The sequence below is a fragment of the Coregonus lavaretus genome (assembly GCF_964263955.1).
Source record: "Coregonus lavaretus genome assembly, chromosome: 26".
Classification (NCBI taxonomy): Eukaryota; Metazoa; Chordata; class Actinopteri; order Salmoniformes; family Salmonidae; genus Coregonus; species Coregonus lavaretus.
This window is the reverse complement of record NC_140013.1, coordinates 28,596,532-28,609,842: the sequence shown is the minus strand read 5'-3', so window position 1 is coordinate 28,609,842 and position 13,311 is coordinate 28,596,532. Positions and strand designations below refer to the sequence as shown.

The window sequence follows — 13,311 nt, the reverse complement described above, 5'->3', positions numbered from 1 at the left end:
CCGTTTCTTGTGATGTTTTCTGCTCTCAGATACAAAGACCTGTGAAAGCCTGTCTGCAGATGAAGAGGTCCCAAGGAAGAGCAGTGGTTCTCGGTCCTGGTCCTGGGGACTCAAAGGGGTGCACATTTTTGTTTTTGCCATCGCACTACACAGCTGATTCAAATGATCAACTCATCATCAAGCTTCAAGTGGTATTTATGTATTCATTTGTGATGCTAACCTTGATATGAACCTTCTGTTGTCACATGCTACACATGCATGTGTGCACATGCATCTACAGTGCATTCGGAAAGTATTCAGACCCCTCGACTTTTCCACAATTTGTTAGGTTACAGGCCTTATTCTAAAATTGATTATTTTCCCTCATCAATCTACACACAATACCCCACAATGACAAAGCAAAAACAGTTATTTCTTTATTTTTCGATAATTTATTTAAAAAAAAATAATAATAATAATATCACAATTACGAAAGTATTCAGACCCTTTACTCAGTACTTTGTTGAAGCACCTTTGGCAGCAATTACAGCCTTGCGTCTTCTTGGGTATGATGCTACAAGCTGGCACACCTGTATTTGAGGAGTTTCTCCCATTATTCTCCGCAGATCCTCTCAAGCTCTGTCAGGTTGGATAGGGAGCATTGCTGCACAGCTATTTTCAGGTCTCACCAGAGATGTTCGATCGGGTTCAAGTCCAGGCTCTGGCTGGGCCACTCAAGGATATTCAGAGACTTATCCCGAAGCCACTCTTGCGTTGTCTTGGCTGTGTGCTTAGGGTCATTGTCCTGTTGGAAGGTGAACCGTCGCCCCAGTCTGAGGTCCTGAACACTCTGGAGCAGGTTTTCATCAAGGATCTCTCTGTACTTTGCTCCATTCATCTTTGCTTCGATCCTGACTAGTCTCCCAGTCCCTGGCGCTGAAAAACACCCCCACAGCATGATGCTGCCACCACCATGCTTCACCGTAGGGATGGTGCCAGGTTTCCTCCAGACGTTACGCTTGACATTCAGACCAAAGAGTTGAATATTGGTTTCATCAGACCAGAGAATCTTGTTTCTCATGGTCTGAGAGTTTCTAGGTGCCTTTTGGCAAACTCCAAGCAGGAGTCAACTGTGGGACCTTATATAGACAGGTGTGTGCCTTTCCAACTCATGTCCAATCAATTCAATTTAAAACAGATGGACTCCAATCAAGTTGAAGAAACATCTCAAGGATGATCAATGGAAACAGGATGCACCTGAGCTCAATTTCGAGTCTCATAGCAAAGGGTCTGAATACTTATGTAAATAAGGTATTACTGTTTTTAAAAAATTTTAAAAATTTGCAAACATTTCTAAAAACCTGTTTTCACTTGGTCATTATGGGGAATTATGTGTAGATTGCTGAGTATAAAAAAATTATAATAATCCATTTTAGAATAAGGCTGCAATGTAACAAAATGTGGAAAAGGTCAAGTGGTCTGAATACTTTCCGAAGGCACTGTATCTATCCAATGTTATCATAATTTGTTATAAGAGTTATTATACTTCAGTAATCCACAATGACCGATGATGTAAAAGTCTAATAATGACATTATCTTCCATATTCCTACAGATACCTTGCAACTGGAGATTCCTTCAAAATGATTGCCTACAGTTACCGTGTAGTGCACTGCAAGGTTGGGTGACCAGGGCCATCTGGGACTGCCTCCTAGCAGAATTCAGGCGTGTCAAGGCTATCTGTGTCCTGCATAACTTCACGAGGATGTACATGAGGACCAGGAGGGGATCTGCAGAGGAGAGGTCTGCTGCTCTGCAGGATGTTTCAAGGATGGGGGCCAACAACGCAGCATGGGAGGCAATCCATGTGCGGGAGATCTTCACCTCCTACTTATTCGAAGAGGGTGCTGTTCCCTGGCAACACCATAGATTACACTATACACAACCAAAGGCTCTTATAAGAGCCATCCACATTGCAATAAAAGTATTCTTCCATTTACTTAGCTATGTCAACTGCAGTTATTCATTTCCGAGTTTCTCTCCCTTTGATTTCTACTTCTCAGGTGATGGTGCTGTTTAGCTATGGGTGATGTCTGTACAAAAACAAAACAGGCTCTTCTTTAAGAGTCACCGATAGTGACATTTTTTGGAACAATTAGACACCCTATAACCAACACCTACACACTCGTGTATCAATATGATTGATGGATTGTGTTGTGCAGTAAGGACTGTGTATTACTGTGGCTCCTTCCACCTTCAAAGAATAGGCAAGAGGACCAACCATGGAGAATAGTAAGACACTATAACTACGCTATATTGTTTGTCAGTGCATGTTTTTCAGTATAAAGTACTCTGCAGCCACTTAGTGTGGACACCAAGTGAGGCCAAACACACAGATTCCTGTTGAACACTGTCTCTTTAACTACCTAATTTTCTCAATAACAGTCTCTCTCCTTCACTTTATCCCCCCCCCCCCCCTTCTCCCTAAATCCTCTAGGTTAAATCAGCTGTGTCGGTGAACCCCTCCCACATCGGAACAGGCTACCTAGAGAGCACAGCATAATCAGAGGTGAGAGGTCACTTGGTCGGGTCAATGGGAAGTATTATTAAAGAGATGCTTACATTGAAATACAGATAGATGTAGTAGTCCCAGAGTTAATGATCCAAGGTCAGTTTTGCATTTCACCTCCTGATGATTAAGATAACTGACAGTGTTAGAATTAAAAAAACACAAGGCTTAATCATGCTCTCTCGCTCTCCATCTGTCTCTCGTCTGCAGGTCTGTTTTGATGTGAGAGAGGATGCCAACCCCCAGTCCCGTCATCGCCACCTCACCCGCTCTTAAGATAACCTTCGGGCCAACTGGGGGCCCAAGGCTGGTTAGGAGACACAGCTAGAGACACTATTATATAATTGTGATGAACTGAGATAATGTTTTAGTTTAGTAGCACTGTAATTCATTAATCATATACAGTCTTCCCTGCTCCTCTGTTCCTTCCTCTTTCCCTTTCTGTCTTTTACACTCTATCACACCTCTCGCCCCACCTACTCTTTCTTCCTCTGTTTATATAATGGACACCAGATGTGCATTGAAGTACAGATTGAACTTTTATTTATAATATTACAATTATAATATGTATAATGCATATATTATGTGTTTATAACACTTGGATAATGAACTTCTTTCAATAAAGCGTTTCACATTTCTATACTGGTTGAAATTAAGTCTCATTTGATGAAATGCTACACCTATCCTGTGTCCTCAGATCAGTGCAGATGAAGGAAATTAGATATTGAGATGAACCGGTTTTAGAATATTTACATGATGCATAGGAAGTGTAGTGTACTGTTTTTTAAAATTCTGTTTCGGTATATATAAAATACAAATAAGCCTTTAACTAGTTAAATCACGTTTCTAGTCTATTGCATAGTTACAATGTGTAACCATTGATGTCCCAGAAGCAGGATTGGTAAACACTGTTGAAGTGAATAATTTTAATACATACATGCAGACACAGCATCATTCAAAGACTGGAGTTTGATACTCCTGGTATTGGATATGACTGAAAAAGAATGTCTCACAGACTTTCATACCTGAACTGCACCTTTATTTGCCAAGGTAGAGTACATGATCAGTGAATATATTCACTGTACAGGCTACAATGTGGGGATCTCATGCTTGGTAATAACTACATGTACAGTTGAAGTCGTAATTTTACATACACCTTAGCCAAATACATTTAAACTCAGTTTATCACAATTCCTGACATTTAATCATAGTAAAAATTCCCTGTCTGAGGTCAGTTTGGATCACTACTTTATTTTAAGAATGTGAAATGTCAGAATAATAGTAGAGAGAATGATTTATTTAAGCTTTTTTTTCTTTCATCACATTCCCAGTAGGTCAGAAGTCTACATACACACAATTAGTATTTGGTAGCATTGCCTTTAAATTGTTTAACTTGGGTCAAACGTTTCGGGTAGCCTTCCACAAGTTTCCCACAATAAGTTGGGTGAATTTTGGCCCATTCCTCCTGACAGAGCTGGTGTAACTGAGTCAGGTTTGTAGGCCTCCTTGCTCGCACACGCTTTTCAGTTCTGCCCACACATTTTCTATAGGATTGAGGTCAGGGCTTTGTGATGGCCACTCCAATACCTTGACTTTGTTGTCCTTAAGCCATTTTGCCACAAATTTGGAAGTATGCTTGGGGTCATTGTCCATTTGGAAGACCCATTTGCGACCAAGCTTTAACTTCCTGACTGATGTCTTGAGATGTTGCTTCAATATATCCACATCATTTTCCTTCCTAATGATGCCATCTATTTTGTGAAGTGCACCAGTCCCTCCTGCAGCAAAGCATCCCCAAAGTATGATGCTGCCACCCCCGTGCTTCACGGTTAGGATGGTGTTCTTCGGGCTTGCAAGCCTTCCCATTTTTCCTCCAAACATAACAATGGTCATTATGGCCAAACAGTTCAATTTTTGTTTCATCAGACCAGAGGACATTTCTCCAAAAAGTACGATCTTTGTCCCCATGTGCAGTTGCAAACCGTAGTCTGGCTTTTTTATGGTGGTTTTGGAGCAGTGGCTTCTTCGTTGCTGAGCAGCCTTTCAGGTTATGTCACGACTTCCGCCGGCACCGGCTTACTAGCTACTGCCGATCCATTTATCATCACTCCATTTGTCTTGTCTTCAATCACACACACCTGGTCCTTATTCCCTCATTAGTCATGGTATAAGTGTTCCCTCTGCTTCCTTGTCTGTGTGGGTGATTGTTTATTGTGGAGGTTAGTGAAGCTTGTGTATTTTGTATCGACGGGAGTATTTCCTGTGTGCCTTGTATTTTCCAGTGCGCCTGTTTTGTGCCCTGGAGTGTGTTTGACGCATTTCTGTGTAAACCTGTATTTTGCGGATTAAAGCCTGTTATTCTGTGATTTACCCTCCTGCGCCTGACTCCTTCAACACTACCTCATCACAGGTTATGTTGATATAGGACTAATTTACTGTGGATATAGATCCCTTTGTACCTGTTTCCTCCAGCATCTTCACAAGGTCCTTTGCTGTTGTTCTGGGATTGATTTGCACTTTTCGCACCAAAGTACGTTCATCTCTAGGAGACAGAATGCGTCTCCTTCCTGAGCGGTATGATGGCTGAGTGGTCCCATGGTGTTTATACTTGAGTACTATTGTTTGTACAGATGAACGTGGTACTTTCAGGCGTTTGGAAATTGCTCCCAAGGATGAACCAGACCTGTGGAGGTCATGAAGTTATGCAGGACACAGATAGCCTTCACACGCCTGAATTCCGCTAGGAGGCAGTCCCAGATGGCCCCGGTCACCCAACCTTGCAGTGCACTACACGGTAACTGTAGGCAATCAATTTGAAGGAATCTCCAGTTGCAAGGTATCTGTAGGAATATGGAAGATAATGTCATTATTAGGACCTCTTTTTTATGAGGTCTTGGCTGATTTCTTTTGATTTTCCCATGATGTCAAGCAAAGAGGCACTGAGTTTGAAGGTAGGCCTTGAAATGCATCCACAGGTACACATCCAATTGACTCGAATGATGTCAATTAGCCTATCAGAAGTTTCTAAAGCTATGACATCATTTTCTGGAATTTGCCAAGCTGTTTAAAGGCACAGTCAACTTAGTGTATGTAAACTTCTGACCCACTGGAAATGTGATACAGTGAATTATATGTAATACCTTGCTAAAACCAAGTATAGAGTTTATTTGTTATAATTCATTGGTATTAGATGTAAAGGTGATCGAATAGCTCCTGATTTGTAATGTCATTAATGCATTTATTTTGAAGCAATGTTTTAAAAAAATGTACAAGTGAATAGGTTGGTTTACTTTTAAGTTTAAGTTTCCCCACGTATCTCGTTAAAGTTTTGACCAATGAGGTAACTTGTTAAGTTGTGGCCAATGGGAGAGTGGACTGGTTGCTGGGAAAGAAAAGAGAGGAAAAGGTTGAAAGAAGGGAGAGGAGAGAAGTTAGTGTGGTTGGTGAAGGAAAAACGACCAAAGGAAACGATAAAGAGAGAACAAAACCATACCTACAGAGTTTTTTTGAAGGGAAATCCTGATTTTATTTCTATAAGAGAGTGTTTATTATTTCGTTAAGAAAGACCTAGTGGAGACTGAAGCTGCCGTCGCATTGTGGAGACATTCGACATCCTAGAGGTTAGCCTAGCATCGTGCAAGACTTGGAGAGAATTGCTTGTGACGATCAACGAGTTCGGGTTTCCAACGGATGTCTGTTGCTGCTACGGAGTACTGGCTGCATTGATAGCTGTGTTCGCTGTGGATCTTGTGAGGACACCTGCACGGAACTACTATATTTTGCTGAGGCATTATCTACAAGTAGTGCGTAACTACAAATGTGGGGTGGACTTCGGGACTTTATGTATGTCGTCATTTTTTAATGAGCTCCAACGCGCGCCCAGGGTTTAAGCAAGCTTGCAAATAATTTGGACATGGGTTGTGGAAAAATCATTGGGGTTTCTTATTTTTATTTCCTTTGATGTGATACATTGAAAATTTGATTAATATAGATCTTGAACCTTATGTATGTATGTTGTATTGGTGGAGTCATTTACTGTTTCAGTTTCATTTAATGCATGGGAAAGCATATCCTTATAATAATAACCAAGTCTATAATAATTATATCTGAAGTTAATACCCTATTTGTCATTCACCCTAGCAAGTTTACAATAGGGATTCTTATTGGAGATGTCCTTCTCACCTAATATCCCATGCTGTTCAGATATTCTAAATAAGCTAATATTGTGAGAGTCAAATTCGAGCCTGGTGAGAGGGTTACATTTAAGTGAAATAATCTGTCTGTAAACAATTGTTGGACTTGACTTGACATGACATTACTTGTGTCATGCACAATGTAGATGTCCTAACCGACTTGCCAAAACTATAGTTTGTTAACAAGCAATTTGTGGAGTGGTTGAAAAACTAGTTTTAATGACTCCAACCTAAGTGTATGTAAACTTCCGACTTCAACTGTATATACAACTTGCATCCTTGGCACAAAGTTATATTATATTCTACTCAATCCATAGGCTTCATTAATGTCATTCAGACTGTTTTGAAGTTGATACAACCGGCATTGATAGCTGAGGTTCATTTCTAGGTTCTGAACTAATATTTATACCAAACGTTTTAGGGTCCATACACAGATCGGCTACATAGCCAGCTACACATCCATAGGCATACAGGTATTTTTATCCTCCACTGCACAATAAGCAAGAAAATAGCTAGCTATGTTACTTTAGCTGCCTTGCATTGCAAATATCAGCAAGGCAAGCTTACAACATTTTACATTCAATTTGCAGTAAATGCTTTAGCTAGCTAGATTTATTACATCCACTGTTTCACAAGATGACAGCCTGGTTTGCTGGTTGTTTCAGGAGTCCCTAAAACATTTAACAACCAGAATTACAATTTCATACTCATGTCACAATGCCCATAAAGCTAGCCAGGTAGCTGGCTAATGTTAGCTAGTCAGCTAGTTTGCTAAATAGTGATTTTCGTTAATGAACTTTATGACCAAAAATTCTGCATAATCGTTTGTCTCTACATTAACTAACATATTCCTCTCAACTGTACATTTTGTGCATTATTCATTATGACGTTATAATTACATACATTTGCTTCCATCCTAGTAATTTTGTAAGACATCTTTTCTGAAGAAAGTCTCCAGCCTCAGGTCGCATAGCATCAAATTCGTCATGGTAACCACTCGATATGATTGATCATAGCCCAGCGGTCGCCGCTGGTGATTTACATAAAGTTGGGAAACGCTTAACTTTTTCACTGCATCCCACGCCACGTTCGCGCCGCCCAAAGGTCCCCCGCCCAGTGTTGCCAACTTAGCGACTTTGTCGCTATATCTAGCGAGTCTTCAGACCCCTCTAGTGACACATTTTCAAAAAAGCAACTAGCGACAAATCTAGTGACTTTTTCTGGTGTCAGGGCGGGATTTAAATGTAGTGTGTTTTTTACTCACTTTTTGTCTCTCCCACGATGTTATTCCTCTCTCCTACAGCGTCCATCACAATTACAGTGAGGGGAAAAAGTATTTGATCCCCTGCTGATTTTGTAGGTTTGCCCACTGACAAAGACATGATCAGTCTATAAATTTAATGGTAGGTTTATTTGAACAGTGAGAGACAGAATAACAACAAAAAAATCCAGAAAAACGCATGTCAGAAATGTTATAAATTGATTTGCATTTTAATGAGGAAATAAGTATTTGACCCCTCTGAAAAACATTACTTAGTACTTGGTGGCAAAACCCTTGTTGGCAATCACAGAGGTTGGCTAGGCCACTCCAGGACCTTAATGTGCTTCTTCTTGAGCCACTCCTTTGTTGCCTTGGCCGTGTGTTTTGGGTCATTGTCATGCTGGAATACCCATCCACGACCCATTTCCAATGTCCTGGCTGAGGGAAGGAGGTTGTCACCCAAGATTTGACGGTACATGGCCCCGTCCATTGTCCCTTTGATGCGGTGAAGTTGTCCTGTCCCCTTAGCAGAAAAACACCCCCAAAGCATAATGTTTCCACCTCCATGTTTGACGGTGGGGATGGTGTTCTTGGGGTCATAGGCAGCATTCCTCCTCCTCCAAACACGGCGAGTTGAGTTGATGCCAAAGAGCTCCATTTTGGTCTCATCTGACCACAACACTTTCACCCAGTTCTCCTCTGAATCATTCAGATGTTAATTAACAAACTTCAGACGGGCCTGTATATGTGCTTTCTTGTGCAGGGGGACCTTGCGGGCGCTGCAGGATTTCAGTCCTTCACGGCGTAGTGTGTTACCAATTGTTTTCTTGGTGACTATGGTCCCAGCTGCCTTGTGATCATTGACAAGATCCTCCCATGTAGTTCTGGGATGATTCCTCACTGTTCTCATGATCATTGCAACTCCACGAGGTGAGATCTTGCATGGAGCCCCAGGCCGAGGGAGATTGACAGGTCTTTTGTGTTTCTTCCATTTGCGAATAATCGCACCAACTGTTGTCACCTTCTCACCAAACTGCTTGGCGATGGTCTTGTAGCCCATTCCAGCCTTGTGTAGGTCTACAATCTTGTCCCTGACATCCTTGGAGAGCTCTTTGGTCTTGGTCACTCCCTTTAATAGTGTGCTCCTAATCTCAACTCGTTACCTGTATAAAAGACACCTGGGAGCCAGAAATCTTTCTGATTGAGTGTCACGCCCTGACTCAGGGGACTCTTATATGTTGAGTCAGGGTGTGTATATTCCTTGTTGTGCTTTTTCTATGTGTGGTATTCTAGAATGTGTATTTCTATGTTGGCCGGTGCGGTTCCCAATCAGAGGCAGCTGTCGCTCGTTGTCTCTGATTGGGGACCATACTTAGGCAGCCTTTTGGCACTGTCTAGTTGTGGGATCTTGTTCCGTGTAAGGTATGTTGTGTGATAACTTATCAGTTGAATGTTGATGACAGTGTTGCAAGAAGTCAAATTGCATCAACAAGCAACCATCTTCAAGGCCTGTTCACTTAAATCCCAGTGGTATCTTACTGTATGTGTACAGAATATAAATTACAAATGGATTCATTTTATTATAATGTAGTAACAAGTATTTAGAAGTTTGATTTTTAATACATGTGCTTCCATTGACTGATCAAAGTTATTCAAACTAACAACTGTATTATCCTGACAATATTAACTAATGTGTACCTACAGTATGCCTAAACCTCACCCTAACAATCACCCCAAACTCTACACACCACCTCCAACAATGTTATCAGGAGGACGATCCCTCTTCCTTGAGGATATGGGCTTGTCATAACGTTTCCAGGAATGTTCAAGAGCACAAAGCCTACCTTGGCATCTCACACATGTTCTGATTGGAACCATGTACACCACAGGTTGTTAGGGATCATATAAAAGAGAGTGTGGACAGGGCAGGGTGGTAGAGAGGGAGTCTCCCGTCTTTGCATTACCACAGGTTTGTAAATGATGGGTCTTTCTACGGGTTCTGCGGTCCTGTTTCTGGCCTGTTTGGGTCTGTGTCAGGCTCCCCCACCAGCGCTCCAGAGGTGCAAACATCACCAGAGGACGACGAGACAGTTGCTGAGGTAATTTAGCATCACATGGCTCAGTGTGTTGCTGAGGTAATTTGCATCACATTGCTCAGTGTGTTGCTAAGGTAATTTAGCATCACATTGCTCAGTGTGTTGCTACCCGTATCGTCAGTATTATCTCAGAATGAGGCGAGAAAATAATTGTTAGCCTATTTGTTATGCTTGTACTGTTTTGCATGAGAGTCCCAATAGGCATGACGAAACTGATAGTTTAAAATGTTGTCTCTACCTGTCTCAATACTACACAGATGTGGGGTTGACAAACTGATCTTTCCAGAGTATTATCAAGCCTGACTTCAACAAGAGCCTGGAGGCCATGCAGGCATTCTTTGGCCTGGAGGTCACTGGGGTTCTGGACAAAAACACTCTGGAGGTAATGAAGTCCAGGTGTGGAGTGTCTGACATCAGCAGATATGGACACTTCCACAGGAAACCAAAATGGGAGAAGAGCACTGTTACCTACAGGTATAGTAAAAGCTCTGACTGTAGATGAGCAGTTTGACTGTATTTTTAAGTGCATTAAGTTTGACAGCTACAATCAAGGAAAATAATATGGTATTCATGGATAATTGTTGATCATCTGCTAAAAATGTCAAATCCATTGTTGCCCAGCCTGGGTCATTGTGCAATGCCTGGGCTGCACTGTACTGCAGGAGTAGAATGGGGCCCTTTTACTTGTCAGGTAATGTCAATGAGTGAGTGCTGAATTACTTGTGTTTGACAGAATCACTCAGTACACACCAGACCTGAGGCAGAGTGATATAGATGCAACTCTAGCCCAGGCCTTCCAGATCTACAGTGATGTAATCCCTCTGGACTGCCGACATCATGATCCTCTTCAAGGGTGGATGTGAGTATGGACTATGACAATGGTATGGACTCAATACCATCTCTGTATACTACTGATAAACGTCTTAAATCTTGCTTGTCCAAACACAGATCATGGGGACTTCTATCCTTTTGATGGGCCCGAACGGTGTCTTAGCCCATGCCAACTCCCCTGGACGGGACCAAGGTGGGGACACACACTTTGATGACGATGAAACCTGGACACTGAGCCAGAGGGGTAACCATCTGAACACACAACAATATTTAAGACATAGTGTAGCCCGATTAACTGATTCAACAGACTCACATGTAATGTCCTCAGGAGTGAATCTGCTTTTGATGGCGGCCCATGAGTTTGGTCACGCTCTGGGGCTGGACCACTCCAGGGACAGGAGAGCTCTGATGTTCCCCACCTATCAGTATGTAAACACCAATGGATACACACTGCCTGATGATGACAGACGTGGGGTCCAAGTCCTATATGGTAATCAAACACATTGACAGCATTTCTATAGAATAATTCTGTTCACTATATGTGTTTTTTATTACTATATTTATGGAATCCTATTTATATGTTTGTGCGGCGTGTGTTATCTTAAAGGTACCCGTACACCTGATCCCAAACCAGGACCAGAGCCAGAGCCATAACCCGAGGAGCCAACAGAGAACCCCAAGCCGGATCCCAAGCCAGACCCCAGACCCAACCCCAAAGACAAGAAGTGCAACCGGGATCTGGTGTTTGATGCAGCCTCCTCCATCAGGGGAGACCTGTACTTCTTCAAAAATGGGTGAGCTGGAGCCTTGCAAACATTTCCATTACAAGACAATTTGACCATTGTCTTGTAAGAAAAGGCCTGTGTGAATGGAGCCTGTGTTTCAAGCTGATTCACTGTCATTATAGGTACTACTGGCGGAAGAGCACAGCTGTCCAAGGAATTAGACTGACTAAAGTGAGCTCGAGATGGGCTCAGATTAACTATGTCGATGCTGCCTATGAAGTCCCAGCTAAATATGTGGTGTATCTGTTTGAAGGTACAGTAATGACAGGAATGTCAAAAGCACCAAAAATGACAGCTAAATATGATTTTTGTACTCCCACTCCCAAACTCTCTCTCGTACAAACAGTATTTCCTTCGCCTCATATTTCCACAGGTGACAAATACTGGAGAATAAGAGCTTATGCAAAGACAATCCTGTCTGGTTATCCAAAGTCAATCTCCAACCTGGGCTTCCCCTCATCAGTGACTAAGTTAGATGCATCTGTGTATATGCCAACCAAAGGGAAAACCTTTTTCTTTGTGGGCAACAAATACTGGAGGTGACTTTAGAACATGATTTAATTAAGATGCCAATAATTGATATGTCATGAATTTTTCTGTATGATAATATGAATCTTTAGATTTAATAATAAAAAATATAATAAAAAATTATTGATAATTATGTTTCAGCTTTGATGAGGCAAGACGCTAAATGGACTATGGATATCCTCGATCCATAACTCAGGATTTCCCAGGCATTGGCTCCAAAGTGGACGCTGTCTTTGAGAACTTTCGTGAGAATTTGTTTTGCAATGAATACTGCAAAACTATCTTCATATTATTACATACATTAGTTTATAAAGCCTTCAGCAAAACTTTTGCTCTGGACAAAAAACTTTTGCTGATAAAGCCAATGCTTCCTCCTATAGGTTACCTTTACTTCTCAGATGGTCCAAGGCAGAGTGAGTACTATCTTGCGTACAAACGGGTGATACTGTTCTCCTGAACTACGGCTGGCTGGATTGCTACTAAGATACTACTACTATTGATAATAACATTTAGTTGTCATGAACATTCTTTATGTTCCCACAAAACATTACAAACTGCAGTATTTCGCTAATTTTCTATCTCTGTAAATAATGTAATAATAACTGTATCTTGCTTGTCTATCACTACTAAACAAGGAAAAGCTGTATGTCTTTGATATTTATCCATAAATATGAATATGTATATTGATGTGTATTGTATTGATGTGTCATTTGATCATATCTGTTGTCAGAGAGCGAGAGATCGAGTCGAGATGTTCGTTGATAAAACATTTACCATCGTTAAATAAATGTAATTGATTAAAATATTGTTTAGTATTATTGTGACCTTAGCTCATGCTCAGTTCACAGCTACAGATACAATATATTTGAGCACATCATCAGTTGACAACAGGCTGCATAAATAACTACATTTCCCTAATCTAAAAAAGTAATTTAATAAAGATAGCCCGTACGACAGGAAAGGCATTGTGCTCGTTTTAATACCTCCGAAGCCTAGTTTCCTGAAATGGTTCAGGCAGTAAAAACAAGTCGACTGCACAACGCTTTCGATGATAATTGGTGGATTTTTGCA

General features: G+C 41.3%; 1 pseudogene across 1 annotated transcript; it reads left to right on the top strand.

Moving 5' to 3' along the window:
- Positions 1-1,742: 1,742 nt before the first annotated feature.
- LOC311101973 (collagenase 3-like) lies at positions 1,743-12,723 on the top strand (annotated as a pseudogene). The gene is made up of 11 exons: positions 1,743-1,881; positions 10,038-10,099; positions 10,287-10,570; positions 10,830-10,955; positions 11,045-11,171; positions 11,256-11,417; positions 11,535-11,721; positions 11,835-11,965; positions 12,086-12,251; positions 12,382-12,485; positions 12,621-12,723. The product of its transcript is annotated as a collagenase 3-like (transcript).
- The last annotated feature ends 588 nt before the right edge of the window (positions 12,724-13,311 follow it).